Source organism: Papio anubis, chromosome 3, assembly GCF_008728515.1.
Source record: "Papio anubis isolate 15944 chromosome 3, Panubis1.0, whole genome shotgun sequence".
NCBI lineage: Eukaryota > Metazoa > Chordata > Mammalia > Primates > Cercopithecidae > Papio > Papio anubis.
This window is the reverse complement of record NC_044978.1, coordinates 55,945,112-55,972,436: the sequence shown is the minus strand read 5'-3', so window position 1 is coordinate 55,972,436 and position 27,325 is coordinate 55,945,112. Positions and strand designations below refer to the sequence as shown.

The following is a 27,325-nucleotide window of genomic DNA, read 5'->3' as shown; positions in this document are numbered from 1 at the left end:
GTATGTTTTACACAAGAGGTATACCTAAAAGAAAGAGATAACACAATAAAGGGTAGATAAAGGTATATCAGGCAAATACAAGCAAAAGAGAAATAGAGATTAATCTTTGAAAAGGTAAAACTCACATGAAAAATCAACAAGAGAAAAGATACTTTCTATTATCTTAAAAAAAAATTTCCATAGTAAAGATATAGGAGTTATAAAAACCTACCACCAAATAAGACAGCAACTGTCTTCAGAAAACACTGTCAACAGGAAGACAAGAATAAGTTAACAAAAGCACAATGAAAATAGGTGATTTGAACATATCACTCATGACCTAAGCTAAGTCAAATGATTAAAATGTCGGGACTTACAATGGGTGAATGCTGTAATAAATAAGGTTAATTCTATGGATATATAGTGAACTTTACATCCAGATAATAATACAGCTTCTTATCAAATGCACACAGATAATTCAAAAGACATAGTGGTATAGGGATATAGTAATTGTTTTATTTAGGTTTATAAAATAAAATAAAATATTCGCATTTAAATGAAACATCTAAGAAACAATTTATGACCTAAATTTCTAACAAATCATAATAAAGCTCCCTCTTCTTGTCAGGCAACCTGTCAGGCAATATCCTAGGTTCTGCTGCAGACACATTACAAAGTTCATGTACTTTTCTATTCTACTTTATATAACCTGGTATCTCTGTGTTTTTTCAGTTTTAGCCTTTCACATTCTTTGACAGAATAATTGTATATAGTTTTTATTCAATTGCTAGACCCCCTTGTATAATGTTAAAACACACATACTCGTACAGACCAAAACGTTGATATAAAGGTCTATTTTTAAAACTGTCTTCATTTATAGCAGCTGAAACAAAAAAAAAAATTAAAAATTAAGTTGCTGAAGGATTGCTTTATATATTTTTATAATTGCAAATAACCTCAGAAAAACTGTGGATATGAGATATAAGATAAAAAATATTAAAGTAAAATATGGGCTAAAAATGAAATAAATGGCTGAATAAATAAAAGAAAATGAAAGCACTGTTTATTGTGCATAAAAGAGAAAAATGAGAAGGTAATGAATGTTCATCACCAGTTCTTCTGTTTCCTGTGTGTTGCCTTCTGTAATGCATCTGCATGTCTTTTTATGCTTTTGTGATTTTAATTTCATTTCTATGCAGTATTGCTGAAGCAGAAGAGATATCAATATCAATGAACTATTAGTATGCTCTTTTGAATTATATTTTTTCATCAACTCTTTTCTAAATAGGAACAAACTGAGTGTTTTGAATGTTCCAAAAGAAATCTTAAGCAATTACCACGAAGCTGTACTTATGCAGACTTTCCAAATAAAGAACAAAGAATATTATAATTAAATAAACATTTTTTCTATTCAAATAATTTATAGGATAAGGAACTAACAAGGCAAAAAGCAACTGAAAGACATTCAGAAATAAAGCTATCTATATTCATAAAGGTTTTATGTATTTGCGAGAGAAGAAAATACTTTGCCCGCTAATTTATAAATTATTAGAAAAAAAATAACAAAAAGCAGTATATTCAATTAGTCTAACAAAGTATTGAAATAAAAGTTCAAATCAATATAACCTTATGCAACACTAACTACATTCATAGAAAATAAGAGAGAGCACTGAATCTTAACACTAGACTTCCAGGGAACATCAGTTGACAGAAAATAATAATGAAGCACGTTACCTCTTTATCAGTAGAATTTTAGCTTTGATTTTTCATTTTAAATTACTCAGAATAGCGTTTTACTTATTGACATAAGCGTGTGCATCTTGCACTTTTATTCTCTCTGTATTCATATATTTTATGCAATAGAAATATCAAAATATCATGTTATTCTATAAAATAGGAAATAATGTCATATTCACTTGAAATTTGATTATGCAAGACACAGATGTTTGGAGATCTAGTTTATATATATGTTCCATCCATTATCAGTAAAGTTGATTCAAATTACGTGGCTTACCTCCCCCATTACAGCTTATGCCCTTTTGTGCTTATCCTGTGTCCTTAGTTTGAAGACTACTGACCTTCATTTGAAATATCACACACACAAAGAAGTCAATATACAGATAAGTTGATTTTATCTAGAAACATTTTCATTGTATTCCCTTCTGAGTGTATACTGCAAAGGACATATGCTTTGGGGAAAGTAGATGGGTCATATGTATACCAAAAAAAAAAAAAAAAATCTGTATTTATGTGTGTAGTGAGTTATTTCTACATATGGAATCCTACTTAGAAGTTTGTTATGTGTTTGTCAGTCCAACCCCATTAAATTAATGTCTTCTCTTCCCTTTATAGTACATTTGTCTTAACAAAGGAAGATAATTGTGAATTGTATCTTATATTCACAGAATGAAAGCTGGACAGAAAACTCTAGCACTCATTAACATTGGTCACCTAATCTGTAGGCTCCTGACTATCCGTATCACCCAATACATTTCCAGAGAGCAAAATAAAACTTCTAACAAACCATCAAAACCTTTCTGATTTGTTTATGAGTGGGCAATCAGGTGTGCTGATGAAATTTATATATATGCTAGAATATTATGTTTTATTTATTTATGATTTTACTATTTTGCTGTTTATTTTCTCAGTTTTTTTAAAAAATGCTAATCAATAAGAATGGGGCCCCAGAAAATTATTATTATCTATGTTATACTGATAGTTAAATGAGAGTGAACATACATATAACTTTGTCCAGTATCTTAAGAACAAGATAATTATCTGAATTATCTATTAGTATGAATCTTTCTTAGTAAAATACATCAGATTGTATCAAGTCATAATGGAATAGTGCTGTTTCTTATTCTCTAGTCAAATCTTCTCCTCCCATTCTCCAAACAAGTGTTTAATATTCATCACTCAAAATGATGCAATTATTATGTGTAAACCTTAACAAGGGTCATAATACATGAATTTAACAGCTAGAATACATCTAAAAAAGAAATTTTTTACATGTTTAATATGAATTAAATGCCTCTATTTCAGAGTTAATATACAAATTGTAGAATATTTTACCCATATAGTCAAACTGTTCTATTTGGGGCAAAAAATACTTAAAATTACATATGTCATCCTCTAAAAATTCAAACAAATATTTTACAATAGGTCGTAAACATTTTTGACTATGTTAAATATGGTTTTAGTAGGTAAAATGTTCTCTAGCAACATGCTATGAAAGTTTCACCCCCATTGTCTAAAGAAAGATGATGGCTACAGCACCATCCCTAAACTATTATCTTTTTTTAGGAGAAAAGGGTACTTCAGGAAAGCAATCTAAACTAGAACTATTTTAAAATGTAGCTCCTTGGATTTTAAGACCAAAGTTTTCCATATAGTGTATCTAAAATTGGATGTAGTACTCTGTACTTTTAAAAACATCCATGTGATACTAACAAAAATGGTTTGTGAACTGTTTTGTGAAGCATTATAATTTTTTTTTTTTTTTGCAATTTTTTTTCGGTTTGGGGAAGGTGTCTGGGTTGTCAAAACTCAGACTTCTAGTGTTCAATGCTGTTAGTGATAGCAGCAGTAAGCAGACAAATCCTAGGTAGATATGGGGGATCTTGGGTGAAACCCCACCTTCAAGCCAGAGACAGTTTAAAGCCTGAAAGCCAAGCTACAAGTCAAATCAATGGACTGTATTGAGAACTTGTCTTCCTGTTCGGTGCATTTTCCTCTTATTGATCCCCACACTTCACCTATTTTACATATACCTACACTTCCCTAATTGGCTTTTCACATTGTCACGCCCACCTTTGTGTGGTGACTGTGTTCTAACCTATTTTGCATACTCACAAACCAATCAGCATGCACTCCCAATTCCAAGCCCATAAAAGCCCCAAACTCAGCCACATTGGGAGAGAAATCACCAGACTATAGGTGGGGGACCACCTTCATGATGAGAGATGGTTTGTCACTCAATAACATTCTTCCCAGCTCTTCTCACCCTTTGACTGTCAGCATATCTTCATTCTTCTTGGATGTGAGACATTAGCTCAGGGCCTAGCAAACGTGTGTACAGAGAAGGCTAAAACACCATGGCCTTCTGCCCTCCACTGATTGGGGGCAGCCACGCCATGAGATGGAAGCAGCAGTAGGGCCAAGCTATCCCTGGAGCCATGGGCCAGAGAGGGCAAGGGACTGATGAAGCTGTTAATGTGCTGCTGTCAGTGGGGGTGTGAATGACAAGACTAAAAGAGCTAATTAGCATGCTGTAACACCAGCTCTGGGGCTTCAGGGCCATCGGGACCCTTGTCCGGGTGTCACCCTGTTCCCCTTGTCTGAACACTGGAGTCCACCGTGGGAGTGGCTTGTGACATGCCTGGTCCAGCTGCAAGCACTGCATAGAGCCTGCTTCTGTGCCAGCACTTGGAATGGCTGGCTGGACCCCACACTTCCTTACTCACATACACACTCCCACAGGGGGCTGAGCACACAGTCACAGCAGACACAGGATTCAAGCCAGAGCACAGGCCAGGTATGGTCCATTGGGCCTAGTGGACAGAGTGTCCCCTGCAGTGAACCTGGGCCTGAGCAAGGCCTGGGTCAGGGCATTGCTAGCTGGGGGTCTCCAGCTGACAAGTGACTGAGAAAAATCCTGCATCATTAGTTATAGCTGAAGGTTGTAGCAGGAGAGAAGGAGGGTAACTGATTAAGTGTCCTTTATTCTATGGTATCAAGTTATATCTTCCCTCATTTCCTACTGACACCAATATTTGCCATTCAAAAATGCATACATATGTTAATTAATCATTTGAGCAAATTCAAGTCAAAATTCTGTCCTTTTAAGTTGGTTAGCATAGGTGAGATGCACTGGAACTTTCGGAAAAGAGTTTAAACATATCAGAGGACTAAGAAAAAAAATATGTATAATTTAAAGTCTGTCTTGTGAAGTACAGATTTTCAGTCAAATCTCAGTTATCTTTTATTTTAGATATCACAAGTTTATTTCTCTTTTCCCTCTGGACCATCACATCTCAAAAAGACTTCTAATTTTAGATGTGCCAATGAAAAATACCCAAGTTTCAGATTATATTTTGTCTCTTACACACAGATGTCTGAATTTATTTTGTTGTCCTATCAATACAGGCTCATCATAATGCATAATATTGTAGTATCTACTTAAAAAAGGAACACCAATATTGTGTAATAGGGTATATATTAGGGTATACAATTATCTACTATGCTTTAATTCACTCTTTTAACAATAAGCAAAATAAGGCCCAAAGAGGTTAAGTAGCTTGCATAAATTATTAAAGGGGATTTAATTACAAAGCCTATCTTGTATCATTATTGTGTAGATTAAATTTAATGAAGATGTTTGTAATCAATAAAATGCCTTATTAATATAATATTAACATGCAGTTATATATAAATATGCTGCATAGTGTTATATATAATTTATAATATACAACATATGATAATGTTTTACTGTAATTTATTAGCATGAAGTCTAACTTCTTTAATATTCACCATTTGGAATGAGGATTAGAAAGAATTATCACATGTGAGTTGACAGAATTTCAGTTTATATTCCTTTTATTCCTTACTGTTTGCTTCGTACCTCTGCTCTGAAATTTTTGCTAGTGTTTTGAGTGTTTCTTGGTAGGAATTTTGAGTATAGAATACTATCTGATAATTTTAAACAATAATAATAAAAAGAATACATTATTGGCCAGGCACAGTGACTCATGCCTGTAATCCCAGCACTTTGGGAGGCCGAGGAGGGTGGATCACAAGGTCAGGATTCAAGACGCCTGGCCAAGATGATGAAACCCTGTCTCTACTAAAAATACAAAAATTAGCCAGGCATGGTGGTGGGTGCCTGTAATCCCAGCCACTACTCAAGAGGCTGAGGCTACAATGAGCTCAGATTACACCACTGAACTCCAGCCTGAGTGAGAGAGAGACTCCATCTCAAAAATTAAAAAAATAAATAATAATAATAATAATAATAAAAATACATTGTCTTAAGGTTTAAAATGATATAAAAAATCAAAATCAATAGAGAATATATTAGTCTAGGGTTGGTTCTCATATGAATCAGAACACTACTAGCACAGTTCATTCTTAATCTTTCCTTAAGATTTTTGCTTATATTATTTAAAATATTCAAAGGTGTTAATTCAAATAGAATACACATTTTTAATCTAACATTCAAAGGACTATCTTATCTCAAACAACAAATGACTCCAAAGGGGAAACTTGGAGTACTAAAAAAAATCACAAAAATTAAAATTCCTTTTTTTTTTTTTTTTTGAGATAAAGTCTTGCTCTGTCATCCAGGATGAAGTACAGCAGTGCAATTTTGGCTCACTGTAGCCTCAGCCTCCTCAGTAGCTGGGACTACAAGTGTGCACCACCATGCCCAGCTAATTTTTGTATTTTTAGTAGAAACGGGGTTTCACCATGTTGGCCAGGCTGGTCTCAAACTCCTGACCTCAAGTGATCTGCTCCCTCTCAGTCTCCCAAAGTGCTAGGATTACAGGTGTAAGCCACTGTGCCTGACCTGAAATTCTACAAATGTACAAAATACGCTTCTCTATATTCAAGTGTTTCTTTGGCCATAATAAGCACTTTCCCTGGGAAGTTTTTTTTTTTTTTTTCCCCCCTCAATTTTGTGCTATTTAACTAGGGAAATGTCTGGAAAATATTATAGATATTGACATGCCCCTGTTCATATCACTTTTTGAGCACTCACAAAAAGATACGTTAATTTAATCCATCTCCGTGATTTTTCTATATTAAGAAAAAGGAATTGTCTAGATGGTAGAAACCCGGCCACACCTATCTATGCCACTTTTAGAAAGATCATTAGGCAATTTATTTTCAAATTTCATGTCTCATAATTATCAAGGAGGTAGTCTTAACTAGCTTGGGATCTTCAGTTACCTTTCTTTTTTTTTTTTTTTTTTTCTGGGAATAATTACTGTACCTATACCACAACATTGCAGGACTGCTTGACTGAAGTGTCAGACCAGATTTTTTAAAATTGTTAAATTTTCTTTTTTCTTGGAAAAACACATAATACTTCATTGTTTTGTTTTTTAAGTCTTTAGAATCTGTAGTGATGCCTACTCTCATTCCTGATGACCATTTGTCTTCTTGTATTTTTTTTTCCTTTTTTTTTATTATTATACTTTGAGTTCTAGGGTACATGTGCATAACGTGCAGGTTTGTTACATATGTATACTTGTGCCATGTTGGTGTGCTGCATTTTTTTAAACAGTTTGGCCAGATGCTAAAGAATAACATCAATGGTTTCTGTTTGAATCCTCCAAAAGGCAAACATCAAAATAGAATTTTTTTCTGCAAAGGATAAATGAAGAAGGAAATTAGGAGAAAACCTTCAGACCACAATGCAGTTCTGACAGCTGTGAAAAGAGAAAGGGAAGGAAGAATTGAATGGGAGGACTTTCAGACCACAGCATAGTTCTGAGAAATCTTTGGCTGTGGCAACGGGTTTACCATTAAAGAAGTCCTTTCTGTATTAGGTAGAAAAGGGCCAGGACTGGTACCCTGGCTCTGCCTTGTCTTTGACAAAGAGCAGTTCCAGGTTACTGTTGCCTGGATGAATGCCAGTGCAGCTAATTTTATCAGTCAATTCTCCACATCAATTTGCCTTAAGAGAGATTTGAGAAAAACACTTCCATGGGTGCTGTAGTCTATAGCTTGCCCCAAAGAGGACTTACACATGAAACTTTAGGGAGATCTCTTTCATAAATCCTGTGAGTCTCTCTTGCTGAGGGGAAACTGACAAAAGTGAGGTTAGTAGGATAAACTGCAGTCCCTGTTGCTGCAGTTGGTCTTGAGGACACAACTGTTACCTCATTCTCTTCTCCTTACTCTATTCTTATCTCTTCCTACTCATGCTATGACCTTGGAAGGTCTTTGTGGTTTCCTTAGATCCCCATTTCTACATGATCTGAACCTTTGGTCGTCATACCCCTTCTCAGGTCAGTTACTGCTAAGGTCCATTCACAATTGTAAACAGTTAAGGGAGAATCAAGAGGTGCCCAAGTAAATAATTTGTATTCCATACTTCTAGTCCCTATGGCTTAAAACTAGAGCAATCTCCTTTTTATTAGGTTCAATTACCCTTTAATGACAGTGGCTTTTTTCTGAGCTGTGGTTCCTTGGGAACTAGGAGTCCAAACAGTCTTGCAGTAGTAATATCTCTTAGCTCAGTAAAACCCTTGCTGTATTGCTTGGAAAGAGTGTGCTTCCTTTGTGAATTTAAATCTCCAACCTCCCAGCTCGGGGACAAGAAGCAAACAGTCCCCAGTAGAGACTAGAAGTGATGGCAAATGGGACCGCTTTTGTTTTAACCAGTTGACACATGATTCCAAGTTTTCTTCCCATTGGAGAAACAACATCATACATAAGTCTCTGATTTAATGTATATATTGTATCTTGAAAAATGGTTCCATATCTTTTCAGAGCATTGCTTCAAAATTGTTCCTTCAACTTTGCCTCCATTAAGCCATTTCAGAGCTCAGTGGAGCTGATTGTTTCTGTATGGTTGATAAGTGATACAACTAATGGACCTCATGGTCATGGACCTTCTTCCACAACTCTTTATCTATGACTTAGGTTACTGGTTGGGTGCTCTGTTATATGGGATTCCGTGACTGTGGATTAGATATTTTGTAAACACTGATGTGTTGATGCTTGCCAAGTTCTGTAAACAGTTAGGGAAACTCATGCCCCGAGTAAGTATTTTTCTTTATAAGGAAAAACTTGAAACTTTAGGGAGATCTCTTTCATAAAGAGATCACTGAGCCTTATATGATGGAAAGGTCTTAATTTAGTCAATTTTCCAACAATGAACTGACTCATTGGTCTCTTTGAGTAATAGAGGCATATCCCAGGACTCAAGACTGTCCTTGTCAATGTCCATTTGAAAATTCCAAGGCAGCAGTAACTAGATAGGTCTTGATAAGTGAGAGTCTACATTGTTCACTTTGTATGTAGCCTCCATTTTCACTACTGTGGCAGATCCTTTCATATGTGCATTATACCATCCTGTGGTGGCTAATAGCAAAAGATGATTAAGGTCTGTTGTGAGAGTCATTTTGGTTTCTCATTGTCTCTTCCTTGGAAGATGATTCCTGGGGGTGAATGTGTCTGTCCATGTGCCTATAACCCACACTTCCTTGTTTTTAATCTTATCCTGTTCCTTCTAAACTTCAGATGAGTCAGCCTGGTTATTTGGGATAATATTGTGAATAAATATATGTCTTAGTTTGTCCCTGATATTAGGACAAAATGCATTAGAATGGGTAACTTTTAAATATTAGAAATGTATCTCTTAAAGTTTTGGAGGCTGTGAAGTCCAAGATAGAGGTTCCAGAAGATTCAGTGTCTGGTGATGGCCTGCTCTCTGCTTCAAGGATGGCACCTTGTTGCTGCATCCTCACATGACAGAAGGAGTGAAAGGGACAAACAGCTCCCTTTTACCACTTTTATAAGATCACTAATCCCATTCATAAGTGTTCTGTCCTCGTGACTTAATCGACTTCTAGAGACCCCATCTTTTAATACTATCGCATTGGCAATTAGGCTTCTATATGTGAATTTTGGTGGAGACAAATTCAGAAAAAAAACAATATTGACAGTTCCAATGAAAACTTTGTGACCTTATTTTTATATGAATATAAAAGGACAAACACATTAAGATATGAGCACTTGCATGTAAGATACTAAGAATTTACTAATCTGCTCCAGCAATTATACAACTTTCAGTGCAGGAGCTACAATTGAGGCCACAGTTTGGTTGAGTTTTCAGTTGTCTCCAGTGTTCCCTAGGATTCACTGGGTTCTCTTTGGGGAGGGAATGTAATTTTAAGTGTAAAAATAACAGGGACCACCAACGTTTCATTCTTTATGTCTTTAATGGTATCACTAGTCCCTGACATTCTTTCCATCTATATGATTTATTGTGGCTAGGAAGCGAATTGGAGACACTTCCATTTGTCATTTTCACCTGATGCTAGCTTTTATCTAACAGGCAAAGGGCCCAATGTGGTTGTTATGCCTATGACAATCAATCCCAATTATAAATTCTGGGACTGGGGAAATGGTGATTGGATGGGTTTGCAAACTCAGTGGACCCATTGTATGTTATTCATTATCCAAGAGTTCATTTATTACATGGCCCCCTGAGCCTACACTCTAAAAGTGGGATCATAGTGACTCTTTTGGTCCTCTAACTTCAATGCCAACTTATATACTGCGTCCCTTAGCCCTCAAAATGTTTGAGTATTTCTTTCTCCAGTGTGTAATCACCTAAGTAAATGATCACCAGTTGCTTTGAAGAAGAATTGGGAAAACAATATAGTGCACAATACACTATATATGCATAATACCTCTAGGACTATACAACCACTGCAGTCAATAGGTTCTAGCTCAGATAATTGAGTAAAATCCAGAAATTCAGCAAGGCGTGGTGACTTTTAACAGGTCAGCCACTGTCAATATCCTGCTCTGCCATTCTTTCCTTGTGATTGAAAATTTCAGCATGTTCCTTTTTTAGCTTCTTTATTCGTTCCTCCATGTCAGGCAAAGAAACGGAAATATTGCCACATCATTCAGCATGAACCATTGCTTTTCCCTAATTTCTAAGAGACACCTTAGCGGAAAGTATAACCCATTCCTCAGATCTCCTGCCAGCATGTTAAATCTTGTGACCTGAGAAAGGACTCTCAAGTTATCAATGTCTTAATTATCTAGTCTTATTGTCTGGCTCCCTGTATCAATCACCCTCATATCCACTTCCAAGAATATAGTGCAAATTCTTGCAGCCCTTTACCGTGTAATTTCTTCCCTTTTCAATCTCAGCATGACCCAGTGGGTTGTGATTGGATTTAATTATTGTTATTGGCAAGAAAGACAGGAAAGGAGTTAGGTTTCCTGAGGAGCACCTGTTTCTGTGTAGAGGAAGTGAAGGAGTACTAACTCTTTCTCTGGAGGAAAGGGCCACTTGTTTGATAGCCTGAGGATTCTGAGGGGTTTTAAAACAGAACCAAAATTCTCATAGGAATCCATGTAGGTGTCCTCACCATATATTTCAGGGTATCCAAGTTTCCCAGTCAGGGCCCTGATAGTAACATAAAAGATCAGACTAATCTTAGGATTTTACTGTTTTTGAAATGTTTGCATTTCTAACTATCAGATCTTCAGTTGTCTATTCAGCCATATCTTCTTCTCTTCCTGCAGGAGATAAAAACTTCTTTACATGCTGCCAAAGAGATTCTCTGGCTTTCACACTTAGTCTTTGCTTATTTGTTTAGTGCACTTTATTTCTCATTATCCTTCTGCAGTGTGCCGATTATAACCCTACTGTTCTTGCAAGAACTGTTTTCCTCATATTTTAAAAAATCCAAAGCACTACATCACCAAGGGCATTTCACTGCATCCATATAGTTTCAGAATTGATAGCCATGATATCCTCGACAATTGGGTCATCAGTACCAGAGACTGTCAATGCTGCCTAAAATTTTATATGAGGTTCTTCCTGGCAGCTAGACAAAGAAAGAGCCAGTTCCAAAATCTTATTTTATTTCCTGTTTTCTTGCAGGACTTAGGGTATTACCTGTGTTGGATGCAAAGGATTTATTGTGGGGAATTATTGTGAAGGATAAAAGGGTGAAGGAACAGGAGAAGATAAGGTAAGGAAAGACTTCTGACTGTGATGCAGTTTGAGATCTGTAAAATAGAGTGAAATAAAAAGATTGAGTTAGAAGATCCTCATACAACAGCACAGTTCTGAAAAAGTTTGAGCGAGTCTGATGATGAGTCATGAGCAAAAGTTTTCTGTTATATAACTACTCTGTTGGGCAGGGATGGGTCAGCACAAGTACCCATGCTGTACTCAGATATTGGCTGAAAAAAACCCAGGGGTTGCATTGTGAAAAATCAGTGAGGATCTAGAAGACAAGTAGGTCAGTCAAGCAGGCTATTTACAACAAATGTGAGTGGCTTACTTTATAACTGCCATATTTTTTCCTTGAAAACACACACACACACACACACACTTTGGCATCATTAATTTTCTTTATATTTTCTGAATTTCTATTTAATTGATTTTTAAAAGAATTTATTATATCCTTCTACTTACTTTGCATTTAATTTTCACTTTTTAAAACACTTTTTTAAGCCTGGAACTCATAATGATTTGAGATTCTATTATTTTCTAATAATATAAGCCTTTAAATTTATAAGCTTCCCTCTAAGTGCTGCTTTAGGCTCACCCTACAAATTTCAACATGCTTTATTTTGATCATTTGGCCTGAAATGTTTTGTACCTCCTCTTGTGATTTCTTATTTGATCCATAAATATTTTTAGAGGTAAGTTTGGATTTCCAAATATTTGGGGCTGTCTTGTTATTTTATTTGTTATTGACCTCTAACTTATAAGGATTGTATTCAGATTATTTACTACATATTATTTTAATATTTTAAAATGAATTAAGACTAGTTATATGGCCCTTCATATGATGCATCATAGTGATATAGTATTTGCTCTTAAATAGTAAATATTATTCCCTTGTTAGATATAGTGTTCTGTAAATATCAATGAAATCAAGGTGCTTGATATTTTATAGATCTTATAAGTATTACCACTTTTATTCTTCTTGTTCTCATAAATTGCTTAGAGGCATTTTAAAATACTATCTACTATTGAGAATTTTTCATTTCTCCCTTTAAATGTGTTAATTTTTTCTTCATGTATTTTGAAGCTCCATTATTAAAAACATACACACTTATATTTGTTATCTGAGGAGATAATGCTTTATCATCATAAACTAGTCTTCTTCATGTGTGGTAATACTTTTTGTTTTGGATCTATTTTATCTTATTTATTAGTCTGTTCTCACACTGCTATAAAGAACTACCTGTTAATTTATGAAGAAAAGAGGTTGAATTAACTTAGTGTCACAGGCTGTACAGGAAGCATGGCTGGGAGTCCTCAGGAAACATACAATCATGGTAGAAAGGTGAAGGGGAAGCAAGCACCTTGTTGACATGGCAGATCAGGAGAGAGAAAGAGCAAAGCGGGAAGTGCTACACACTCGTAAACAACCAGATTTTGTGAGAACTCACTATCATGAGGACATCAAGAGGGAAACTCACCCCTGTGATCCAATCACCTCCCACCAGACCCCACCTCCAACAGCCTACCAGTGACCAGAAGCCTTACTGATAACACAGTCTCAACATATGGTTGGCATGCTATTTGTATTATATACTGTATTCTTACAATAAAATAAGCTAGAGAAAATAAAATGCTATCAATAGAAGATTAAGGATGAGAAAATATATCTGCTCGATTAAGTGGAAGTGGGTCAACATGAAGACCTTTATCCTCATTAGTTTCCCATTGACTAGACTGAGGAGGTGGAAGAAGAAGAGGGGTTGGTCTTGCTGTCTCAGTGGTGGTGGAGGCTGAAAAGGTGGAGGAGGTAAAAGAAGAGGTAGGAGTGGAAGGTACACTTGGTATACATTTATGGAAATACATCGTAATTTCTGTCTGACGCCTTTGCTTTTTTATTTCTCTCAAAATGTTTCCATCGAATATAAATTCTTCTTTCACCAATTGGTTTAGTTTCAGTACCTGCATTATAAAAGGGTCCATGCCATGAAAGAAATTGAAAGCACTCTTGAATAATTGGAGCTCTTCAGTCAGACTCTCTAATGCAATTTGTTTTGTAGCACTGCTTCTTCTATGTCTTCTCCTTCATTGTTTGGCACTGGTGTAGGAATGCTTATTTCCATGAAATTTTCTGTTAATTCCTCTGGTGGGTGCCTGTTAGCTCTTGAATTTCTCCAAGATCCACATCGTGAAATGCTTCACTCCCCTATTATTATTTTTTGCCATATTTACAATCTCTTTCATGATTTTCTTGAACAACTCTGTTTTAAATCCTGTGCAGTCATGCACAACATCTCGACACTTTTAATCAACAGAAATTGATCATTTCAGGCTTGATGACTCCACATATTGGTCCATTACAACAGTGGCATCTTCAATAGTGTAGTGCTTCCAGACTTCCATGATGTTCTCTCTATTGGGATTCTCTTCTATTGATAATACTTTCCATAGAGTATTGTCTGTGATCAGCCTTAAAGTTCCTTGTGATCCCCTGATCTAAAGGCTAAATTAGAGATATTGTATTGAACTCATGGAGCTCTGGGTGGTCAGGGGCAGTGTCCAATATCAAAATAACTTTAAAAGGCAATCCCTTACTGCCAAGACACTTCTTTACTTCAAGGATAAAGCATTGATGAAACCAAATCAGAAAAGGTATCCTTTTTGTCTATGTCTTCTTGCTGTGCAACCAAAAGACTGGCAGCTAGTGTTTATCTTTTCCTTTCAAGGCTTGGGGGTTAGCAAATGTATACATAAGGGTAGTCCTGATCATAAACCCAGTTGCATCTTCACAAAACAGTAGAGTTAGCGTATCCCTCCCTGACTTAAATCCTGGTGTTCATTTCTCTTCCTTATTAATAGATGTCTTTTCTGTCTTTCCCATTCCCTCCCCAAGCCCCGAATAGGGCACTTTTATTTGCGTTAAAAACTTGTTCAGGTGGATATCCTTTCTCAATGATTTTCTTAATGGCTTCTGGGAAGTCTTCTCCTGCATCTAGGTCAGCAAAAGCCATCCCTCCTGTTGACATTTTTAAAGTCAACCTTCTTTCTAAAATATTAAACCATCCTTTGCTAGCATGAAATTCTCTAGCTTTTGATTGTTCACTTTCATTTTTATTTGTCATATGATTTTGTTTTTTCTGGAATCATATCAGAGTCTATCGGTATACCTTCTTATGACAATTCTGCATCTACATAAAAGCTACATTTTCAATATGAGATAAAAAGGCACATCTTTTGCAAAAAGTTCAAGGTTTCTGTGCCTGCTGCTGTAGCTACAGCAACACCTTCAGAAATTTCTTTCTTTTTATTCTTCTTCTTCTTTTTTTTAAATGGTTTTCATACTGAATTCATTTATCTTAAAATGGTGGACAATCACAGCTGCATGCCTCAATTGCATACCAGGCAATTCAACTTTTTCTCATACTGTCATGACTTTTCTCTGCTTCTTGGGAGGACTTCCAGTTTCACTAGTGGCACTTCATGAGTCAAGGTTTACATTGTTTCAGTAAACATGATGAAAATTACACAAAAACTACCAGAGATGACTTTCTACTACAATATACAATATATTAAATATATTGGAGAAACAAACTTTTCACATGGAAATGATAAGCATCACATGACTTTTTAAGCGAATAGGATACTCACAATACTTTGGCTCACAGCAATGACTGCAAAATTTTCATGGTAGTGCCGTAGGTACTACTGTAAATTTTATATAATTATGATTTAATACTGCATCTCTAGATTTGTTTACATTTCTCTAGTCTCAAATGACACCACAGTCTGTAAGTTTTTGTGTGTGTAAGTTTTGATGTTTTAAGTTTTTGTAATAGATTTGTGCATATTTTTGGTAGGAGATAGCAAGATAGACTAATATCTACATATATTGTATGCATTTATGACACATCTAACTTTTTCTTAAATTTTTTGATGTTTCTAGGCTACATGGTTCATTTTTTTCCAAATTGTTGCAAATCTCCAATTTTCCAATATGTTTATTTTTAAAAATCTATATAAGTGGACCTACACTTGAAACTCATGTTTTCTTTTTTTGTTTCGTTTTGATTTTGTTTATTTATTTATTTATTTATATTATACTTTATGTTCTAGGGTACATGTGCACAACCTGCAGGTTTGTTACATATGTATACCCGTGCCGTGTTGGTGTGCTGCACCCATTAACTCATCATTTACATTAGGTATATCTCCTAACGCTATCCCTCCCGCCTCCCCCTACCCCACAACAGGCCCCAGTGTGTGATGTTCCCCTTCCTGTGTCCAAGTGTTCTCATTGTTCAATTCCCACTTATGAGTGAGAACATGCGGTGTTTGGTTTTCTGTCCTTGCATTAGTTTGCTGAGAATGATGGTTTCCAGTTTCATCCATGTCCCTACAAAGGACATGAACTCATCTTTTTTTATGGCTGCATAGTATTCCATGGTGTATATGTACCACATTTTCTTAATCCAGTGTGTCATTGATGGACATTTGAAAACCCATGTTTGCAAAGTTCAATTGTATTAACTTTTTAGAGTGTGCCATATTTAAAATTACTTAATGCATACACAAATATTTCCATGAAAATGAATCAAAATAGTTATTTCTAATTCATATGTGGCCTAACAGATCACATCAGTCTGAAACTACAATAGTCTTAAGACATAGATAATGCTTGAAATTGTACTTTCTTATTATATCAAAAAATATATTTAGTGGTTTACATTACTATTGTCAAAGCAGTTAGACACTGACTTATTTTATTGCTTTCAGAGAGGAGGAGATTTCCTGTCTAGAGCACAATGTCTGATTTTTAATATATTATTCCTGTGAAGTATCAACTTTACTATTGTAACATTTACAAATCTTATATTTTTGACCTTATAAGCCAACTTAGATTCCTGTCTAGGGGCCTATAGAATAAATGTTAACTACAGATTTATGCAAATATACACATTAGTTGGCAAGTTAAATGTTAAAGTGATGCTTTGAGGCTGAAAAAAATGACAAAGTTAAGGAAAATATGATAAAAATTAATGAAGCCTATAAAGTTGAACATATTTACTTTAGTTTTTTTATTATTGCAGTGTTAACCTAAGAATTATTATCATGTGTATAAATAGAGATAACTAATACAGTATTCTATATTATCAGCAAATGTTAATATTTCAGAATATTTTATTAAATTTGTGCTCAGATATTAAATGAAGGAAGTCTGTTCTTCAATACCCACATTAACTTTTGTTTAATCTCTAAAGAAATAAAGCAATAAGATAGTATTTCAGAATGTTCACTTATTTGCAATAATTCAATGTATCAAGTAAATAGCAAAATTGAGGTCTTTTTTATTCCATAGCAACATTCTACACTGAAACAGGAAGAGAAGAAAATGTTTTAAAAACATATATATATATTTCCTAATTATTAGCTTCATAGAAGAGTAATATCAAAATAATTGAGGAATTACATATCAAAACCAGAGAAAACTAAAAGCTTACTTATTTGCATTCCTACACTTATTTTAGAATTATGAGTATGTAATGATGCCTATAAAATATTTCAAACTTTTAAAATCTTTGTTGCCCAAAGAGAAGTTGTATTTTTTCAGTTTTAACATTTTTCTTAGTTTTTCCTGGTGAACACTTATAGATGTTTGGATGTTTCATTATAGGGCAACTTCAAATAGAACAAACAGTATAATAATATTTGACTATACTCTAAACATATTTTAGGTAAGCAGAAATACAAATTTTTAGATGTCGTTGTTACTATCTCCTCCTAAAGAAACTTAAATTCCAGTTTTGTCGAAAAGTTTCACAGCTCTTAATTGAAAATCAATAATAGTCAACTGAATTTTTCATTGTATGATAATGAAAAATCATACACCCATATGAAATTACCACCGGTAGGAACAGGGAAAACATTATGTTAGTACAAGGATATCATTTTTCATAATCAGAGGTCTAGAGTAGAATACCGGCTTCAGGTGGAATACAGGTAAAATGATCAGGACAAAGTATAATTTATCCTATGAATTAGAAGGTAAGAGACCTTTTGTATCCAAACTAAAAATGAACCTAAAATTCTTGACAGATAACCTGGTGGGTAATTTGTTTTGCACAAAAGTTGCATTCATTTGGCATTTGAATGAATGCCAAATTTCCTAAATTTATGATTTTTGTTCAGGTATAAAAATAACAGATACGTTTTTTATAATACCCTGAGAGTATATGAAATCTGGTAACATTTAATTTCCTTCATAACTAAATTGTCAATGGAGTGTTTCTGATGGTTAATATTGTCCACTTAATTGGATTGAAGTAGGCAAGGAAGGTATTGTTCCTGGATATGTCTGTGAGAGTGCTGCCAAAGGAGGTGAACATTTGAGTAAATGGACTGGGAGAGGCAGGCCCACCCTCAATCTGGGTGGTCATCAGCTAGTCAGTTGCCAGTGCAGCTAGGATAAAAGCAGGCAGAGAAACGTGAAAGGAGTAGCTGAGTCTTCCTGCCTTCATCTTTCTCCCTTACTGGGTGTTTCTTGCCTTCAAACACTGTACTCCAAGTTCTTCAGTTTGTGGACTCTTGGACCTACACCAGAGGTTTGCCAGGGCCCTTTGGGCCTTCGGTCACAGACTGAAGGCTACAACGTAGCCTTTTATATTTTATATTTGTTTATGTATGAAGGTCTAAAACTTTTGAGGTTTTGTGTCTCTGACTGGTTTTCTTGCTCCTCAGCTTGCAGATGGTCTATTGTGGGACTTCACCTTGTGATTGTTTGGGTCAATACCCCTTAATAAACACCCTTTCATATATACATATGTCCTATTAGTCCTTTTCCTCTACAGAACCCTAATACAGTATTGTACATTGAAATAAATATAGTTATTCTGGTTTGGGTTGAATGGTTGAGAGGTACTAAAGTTGAGTTTTCTTGAAAACTAAATTTAAAGTATTGAAAATTTGGGGGAAAATGTTTTCTTTAAAAAAAATGCTATTTATCCCAAGTTATTATTTCTTTAACTATATTCTGTAGTGAATTTCTCCAATTCTTAATTTCAGCACAAATTAGCCACTGTTTGAATTAGGAATGCTGAATCGTCTCCATTGTAGTGCAGTTAATAAGTCATTTCTTGATGAAGTAGTCTATCTAGGGCTGGATACATTATCATAAGGTCATATTCCCTTTTTGAAAAGATTGATGATACTATTCTGAAAGACACTAGTAGAGTTAGGCTTGGTTTTATGGCCAAACATTCTGATATGACTTTCACCAAATCAAATACATATACATAGAGAAATGAGTTAGAGATGATATAATAGAAAGATATTTCAAATTTTTCACTTAAAACAGTCACCATGATGCTACTTATATTATATTTCATGTAGAAGCGATATATGTAAAATTAGTTGGCCCTACAAAAATCATAAATATATCAAGAATATAATATTCTGATCTATGTTATGTAATTAAGCTTAGAAAGGACAATCTTTCTGTTTTCATGATAAAATAAATCAAATAAATGGTTTTCAGGAGTACCCCCTTGGTCAGTCTCCTGGTATAAGTTTATTTGAATCACTATTAGTTTTAGAGAGCTCTTTTAGTTGAAAAAATGCTTTTCATAGTTGTGAATTAATCAGCATCCTTATTTCTATAATTTTAACTTTTGAAAGAAATTATCCAGAAAAAATAAATATCACTTTCAATAATCATGATAGAAATTCCATTATGCAAAGATATTAATATGTTAAAACACTGAAATAGCATCTTGCTATTAAAATAGCTCACTCTTTCTGCAATTTTAACATACTGTTTTTCTTCTTACCCTGATTGAAGTTGGCAGTATTAAGACCAACTGCACATGGGGCCAGTTGAATTAGCGACAGGAGGCAATTAGATTTGACCAGATCAACAGAGAATTTTCATAGATTTTTGTCAGCTTATAATAATGATTAAACCTGTGTGAGCATTCAAAGAAAAATGTTGACATAAGGAAAATATTTACATTTTAATATGCTAGAAATTCCCAGTGAAATTGTTCAAGCTTTGTCTCATCTTTTATATTTGTTTATGTATGAAGGTCTGAAAAAGCTTCACAAATTCAAAATGCCTGTTGGGATCTCATGAAATGGGACAACAGTGATTCTAAACTCTGCTGTGTCATTGTTGTGCTTTCTTTGGGGAGACTTTTTCCTGTTGCTTTCTTCGAGGTGAAGTGATTTTTGACTCAAGTAGAATTTATTTTACAAATGCAAGAATTAAATGTTGAAGAAATGCAAATATTATAAATATTTGAATTGTCTTATTCTATATACTTTTCCAAACTCCATAATTCTTTATACATGTAGGGGAAAAAAACAATGTTTTTAACATAAACTTTTTACGTCAGCAAATTTAAAAAATATTTTGCTCCTCTTTTTCTTTTAAACTATAATATATGCCCAATCCATCAGCTAATTCTGTTGTTCTAATTTTAAAATGTATTTCAAAAAAACTATTAGTGTTCCATCTCCTGTCACTAACACCAAATTAAGTCACCATCAACAACTGCCAAAACAGCCTACTGCTAACCAACTAGTCTTCTGGTTTCCTCTTTAACAAACTCATCTTAAATGGATTCATATTAGATATCTATGTTTTTCATTCTTCGGTGGCACTTTTTGGATGGCGTTCAAAGTCCTTACTCTCTCCTACAAATCTGATAATTGAATCTGGATAATATTGGACCTTCTTTTTTTATCAACCTCCCTCCTCACCATCTTGCTTTCTGGTCACAATGGCGTCCTTTGTTTCTTGAACACATAAATCACAGTTCTGCACCTAGGCCTCCACATTTTTCACCCCCTTTATCTGCTTCTTTCTTCATGTTGGTCTCAGCTTAATAAGCCAGACACAGAAAAAAATATATATTGCATGATTTCACTTATATGTGGAATCTAAAAAATAAAACTCATGGAAGCAGAGAGTTGAATGGTGGTCACCAGTGGGTGGAACTGGGGTGGTGGATGAAACATTGGGGAGATATTGATTAAAGGATACAAAATTTTGGTTACACAGAAGAATGAATTCAAGAGAACTATTGGATAGCATGGTGACTATAGTTAATAATGATGTAACAATACATCATTATTGAATATTGCTGAGAATAGATTTCATTGTTCTCACCACAAAAAAAGTGAGATAACGCATATATTTGTTTGATCTAGTCATTTCATAGTGTATACATATTTCAAAACATCATATTGTACACCATAAATGTGTATAATTTTTATTTACTGACTAAAAAACAAATACTAAGAAAAAATGACAATTTTTTTTGTATGTATGTATTTATGTGTGTATACATTTATGCATGTGTGTGTAGGCACACACAAACACATATACATTGTCTTACTTTTTTTTTCTTTTTGTAAATTATACTTTAAGTTCTGGGATACATGTGCAGAACATGCAGGTTTGTTTCATTGGTATACATGTGCCATGGTGGTTTGCTGCACCCATCAACCCATCATCTAGGTTTTAAGCCCCACATGCATTGGGTATTAAAAATGACAATTTTTTTTAAGATCACTAGAGTACAATGAGGATTTTGCTTTAGTCACTTTTGTGTTGCTATAACAGAATAGCTGAGATGGGTAATTTATAATGAACAAAAATGTATTGACTCAGTTCTGAAAGCTGGGAAGTCCAACATGAAGTTCCTGGCATCTTGCAAAGATTTTCTTGCTACGTCGTCACATGGTGAAAGACTAAAGGGCGAGGCAGGGCAAGAGAGAGCTACATTGCCCTTTTATAACAGCACAAATCCTATCTCTTAGGGAAGAGCTCACATGATCTCTCTAATTCTTAAATGTCCCACTACCTAGTACTGTTAAAATGGCAGTTAAATTACAACATAAGTTTTAGAGTGGACAAACATTCAAACTCTAGCAGATTTTTTTAGAGTGATTAATTTCATTTGTGAAAATCCGGAAAAGGATTTACAGAGAAACTGAAATTTTTAATTTGTCCTTTAACTATGAGTGGAAATATTGAGCCATTGAAGTTGTTAGGTAGAAGAGTAACATAACCCAAACCCATATTTTAGAAAAAAAGGTTAATCTGCCATTGTCACAGCATTGATTAAAATTTAAAAATTTCCGTATTTCAGGCATTCTTGAAATTTTTCTTATGCTTTCATTACTAATGGAATTATCAAAAACATTTTAAATATTGCCTCAATTTTATGGAAAACAGTATACATTCCTAACATCTTTAATATGTATTATATTAACTGATTGTGAAAGACAAACTTTAAAGAGTCCAAGCATTATAACAATATTATCTTTGAATTATTAGTCATAGGTCCATTTTGGGGAGTAGATTCTCTAGAGTTTATGCTATACATATTTAATTGATCACAAATAATATTAAACCACTTTATGTATAATGTAAAAACCTTATATATATAAAAATATGTATACAAACACACATATACATACACACATTTTTCTGATCTTTAAGCTATTGTTATATACTTTACAACTAAATATTCTATATAACCCAGCATATATTATTATTATATTTGTTTTAGTGGTTAACTTTTCAAAAATTAAAAATTAGATTAAAACATTAAAAACATGTATATTGTATTTATCCACCTGTCATCGTTTTCAGAAATCTTGATTATTTCTGTAGATTCAGATTTTAATCTGGTAGCATACTCTTTCTGCATGAAAGATTTAACTTCAATATTTCTTGCAGTGTTGATATACTGTTGATAATTTTTTTCAGCTTTCATATGTCCAAAACACTCTTTATTTCACCTGCATTTTTGAAAGACGTTTTTGATGGCTATTGATTGAAGCCTTGGTAGATAACTTGATTTTATTCACTTTTGTTTTCAATACTGTGAAGTCGATGCTCTGTTTTCCACTGGCTTGGATCATTTTTTGATGAGAAATCTGCTATCATTCTTATTTTTGTTCCTCGTTAAATAATGTGTATTTTTTTTTCCTTTGCTTTAAATACTTTCTCTTTACTGCCTATGGTTAGCATTTTGATAATGCTGCAACTAAGTGTGGTGTTCTTCATATTTCTTCTGCTTGGGGTTGATTGAGTTTCTTCTATCTGTGGGTTTATAATTTTTGTTAAAATTGAAATTTTGTCTACAATTTCTTCGAATATTTTTCTATGCTCTCTTCTTTTCCTCTCTTCTGGGATTCTGGCTGTGGAAGTGATGAGCCACTTGACGTTATTCCACAGCTCACTGAATTTTTTTTTTTTTCATTTTATTGAGATGGAGTTTCACTCTACTGCTCAAACTGGAGTGCAGTAGCATGATCTTGGCTCACTGCAACCTCTGTTGCCCGGGTTCAAGTGATTCTCATGCTTCAGCTTCCTGAGTAGCTGGGATTACAGCTGCCTGTCACCACATCTGGCTAAATTTTTTGTATTTTTAGTAGAGACAGGTTTTCGCCATGTTGGCCAGGCTGTTCTCGAGCTCCTGACCTCAGTTCATACAACTGCCTCAGCCTCCCTAAGTGCTAGGATTACAGGCATGAGCCACTGCATCCGTCCTGATGTTCACTTTTTAGACTTTTTTTCTGTGTGCGTGTGTGTGTGTGTGTGTGCGTGTATTTAACTTGGTTGGTTCCTATTGCTATGCATTCCAGTTCTAAATTTTTCCTGCAATATCTATTTGCTATTAATGTCATTCAGCATATTTGAGCTTATTTATATCTTACATTTATTTCTACATGATTTTCATACTCTCCTCCCCCTTCTTGAACATGTCAACTTTATAATAACTCTTTTAATATTTTTACTAATTCTAAAATGTGTCAATTATTGGTCTATTTCCATTTATTGATTATTCCCACTGGTTATAGCTATATGGATGTTATGGTCTGAAATTTGGGTCCTCCCAAAATTTACATGTTGAAATCCTAACCCTTCAAAATGATGATATTGGGAAGCAGGACCTTTGAGAGGTTATTAGCTCATGAAGGGTTATTGGATGATTATTTCATAAGTGGTATTAATACTCTTAAGAATGGGATTCCAAACAGCTGTCTTGTCCTTTCCACCATGCAAGGACACAGCTAGAAGACTTTATCTATAAACCAGCAGAACCCTGTCAGATACTGAATCTGATGGCACTCTGATTTTGAACTTCTCTGTCTCCAGAACCTTAAGAAGTAAATTTCTATTGTTTATAAGCTACTCTTATGATATTTTATTATAAAAGCTTGAATGGACTAAGACAATGATTCTTTAAATTTCTCTTTACACATCTCCTAAATTTTTTATTGGATGTTAGAAGAGAATTTTTGTGTTTAAATGGTAGATTCGTTTTGTATTTTTATATATTGGGTATTTGTTTTGGGATGTAGGTCAGTTATGTGAAATAAGCTTGATTTCTTTGAATCTTGCTTTTAGGCTTTACTAGAGGTTTCCAGAGCATTCTTGACTTTAAGGCTAATTTGGGATCCCAACTAAGGCAATATGATTATCAGGCTTATACTAGATATTTGATGTATTAGGAGATCTTTCCACTCTTGAGATTGTTCAGCTAATGGCATCTTCCTATGTGTTAGTAGTTTCCTCAATAGCATGAATGGATGCTTTCAATGAAAGCCTTGAAGGGGACACCATACAGATTCTGCAAATTTCTGTGTACTATCCCTTCATTCTGATACTACATTCTACAAATCCTATCGACTTTTGCTTCTCTGGACTTTGAACTCAGTCTATCCAACTATAGAGATTACTCAGCTATGTTTGGACACTCTTTCTCTGCTAGGCCTGAAAACTTTCCACAGGTAGTACATTTGGGAACTCCTAGCACTTATGATCATTAATTCTCTTTTCTCAGAGGTCCTGTTTTTACTGCTGGCTGTCCAATATCTGACAACCTTTGATTTATGTATTTTATGTGATTTCTTGGCATTGAAGGTAGGAATTTAAATACATTTCTGTTACTTCCTTATAGGCAGTGGTAGAAATTCACAACAATTATTATATTTTTAATCAAAATCTGAGACGCCAAGTAAATATGCTAATGAGAGCATGAACAATTTGGATGCTCCCTGGACTGTAGCTTTAGTACTACCATGCTCAAACAACACAATTTCCTAAAGGCCCACACGTGGAGAAATGTATTTAGTATTACTTCATGACCAGCTATGGGATCAGAGGTGTTAATAGATTTGACTTATTATCGTTACTAATTACTACATGATTTGTATTATATATATTTGGATTTCCAAGGTTAAACAATATAACAATAGAGATAATGGAATATTGTCTTTTGATAGACACTCCAAATATAGTCTCAACATCACACTTAATAAGTTAATGTTAGGTAATAAAAATTAACTCAGGCATATTGTATTCTACCACATCTAGTAAATATGGGACCAGTCAAGATTTGAATGAAAATTCACACTTAATAAGTTAATGTTAGGTAATGAAAATTAACCCAGGCATATTATATTCTACCGTATCTAGTAAATATGGGGCCAGTCAAGATTTGAATGAAAATATGCATTATTTTCTGTGGACTTTTATTTTAATTACAAAATAGATGAAAAGGAACAAATTCTTTCTTATAAAAAATTTTCTTTTTTCTGCTTACCCATTTTATTTAATAAACGTAATATTTAAAACTGTGAAATGTCTCCAAATAAGAAAAGCTAGGAAAATCAGACACATTTTTTTCAAAGTTTGTATTCTATTCAGTTCAGGCTCAGTTGCCTAATTACTTTTAGGTTCAATATATAAAAAGTATAAAAATATAAAAAGAAAAAATATTCAATATATGAAAACTTTTAGGTTCAATATACTCAATATATAATCTTGCTTTTTTAATAAAAATAATACATGTGTAAAATTTTCAAATAAATATTTTAAGCATCTGTGGAGACCCAAACTTAATATTGAAATAACTTGAATATTTACTCAAAATCGAAAGGCTTTTTAAAAATTACAGTATATTATTCCTATCTTAAGTGTTTGAAGGAACATTCGTTCATTTATAATCAAATAGTTAAGGGTCTATATGCCCTAAGCTGTGTTCTAAGCACCATAGAGTCCATGTTTAATCAGATGTACACGTCCTCTGACCACAAGGAGCTTGCAAATTGATGAGAAAAAAAAAGACAAAAACTGTTAAAAATATGATGAGAAAGAGGGCAAATTATTCTCTATGATGCAAAAACAGAAATGCTGTAAAACACTATGATAGCAGTCCTAATTTTAAATTGAGTCAAGGAAGGCATTTTCAAAGACGTGCCACTGAATTTCAGACTGGAAGGCCAGAGAGAATGCCAGGACGGAGCAAATACCAGGGAAGAGCATAAGTGAGAGTTCTAAGTGTGGCCAGGGAAGCACAGCAGAGAGAGAAAAAAACCTTGGAAGTAAAGGACAGAAGGTCAGTGGGACTGGAGTGTTAGCATTAAAATCAAGGAAAGAATGGCAAACTGCACAATAAAGCTGAAGAGACGAAAAGCGTCAGATGATGCAAAATTTGTAGTTGAAAATACTCTAGTGTGGGAGTAGCCTGTCAGGTGTTTTAAGCAGGAGACACAGAATTACTTGCATTAGAAGTAAACAATGATGAATGGAGGGATCATTCAGGTAGTTATAGGGTATGGCAAATCCCAGGAGCAATGGTGAGGACTTGCACTAGAGTGTCTGTAGAGATCATGAAAAAAGCAAAAGTAGATAAGGGTATGTATGTGTGTGTGTGTGTGTGTGTTTATACACATAATTTCTTTTTTTAATGTATATTGCATACTGATTATGATAGGTAAGAAAAGAAAAAATGTCATTTTAAAGTGAATTTGGGAATGGTATTAAGGCACATACCTGCTTTAGATGGGCCACAAATTTGATGATGAGCTTTCTGAAGTCCATTTGTTAAGTAAATATGTAATCAGTTATAACATTCACTCTGTCTATGGAGTAAAACCACACTACCAAACTGCTTTTACAGGTATATGACTAAAAGCATTAAGATCTAGTAAGATCTAATGGGAATTTATGCTAACATATTCCAATGGTTAGAATAGATATATTGAAAAATGGAAACATAACTAAAACCAAAGTTTCATATACAGGTATGTGTGTAAGTGTGTGTGTGTGTGCACGTGTGTGTGCGCACACAGAGAGAAAATCAATAATACCTTCTTATCACAGAAATGAGTCATGTAAATATTAAAGGGATTTTATAACATGCCCAATGGTATATAGTACCTTTTACTGTTATAAAGAATTCTGAAGGTCAAAACAAGGAGTAATATTTAATGTTGTTTTAAATGTGAAATAATGTTATATGCCTTGCAAGTGCAAAGTAACATGAATGATGTTAAACATCACCTGTAGACTTTAAAAGATTTTCTTTTGCAAGATTAAGTCAATTAGCTCATCAATAAATTATAAATAGAGTTAACTGGATTACCTTTAAGGAACAAACAAAGAGATAAACACTTTAGAATCAATACATACAATTAAACCTGTTACATGTTACAGTCACTAGTTTCATAGTTAATAAATGACAGAAACTTTTATTGGAACAGAATTGAATATGCCTGTTAGTAACAATGGGTAATAATAAAGTACAAGGCTATGTAACAGAAACAAATGAAGTGTAAAGT

At 34.2% G+C, this 27,325-nt stretch overlaps 1 long non-coding RNA gene across 2 annotated transcripts in view; it reads left to right on the top strand.

Moving 5' to 3' along the window:
* Positions 1-3,260: 3,260 nt before the first annotated feature.
* LOC103884636 overlaps positions 3,261-27,325 on the top strand; it is a 60,925-nt gene continuing 36,860 nt past the window's right edge. Inside the window, exons 1-2 of one of the 2 annotated variants that reach the window (XR_002522217.2) lie at positions 3,261-3,915; positions 11,615-11,705. This is a non-coding gene — a long non-coding RNA (uncharacterized LOC103884636). The other variant, XR_004182680.1, reaches the window with a different exon arrangement.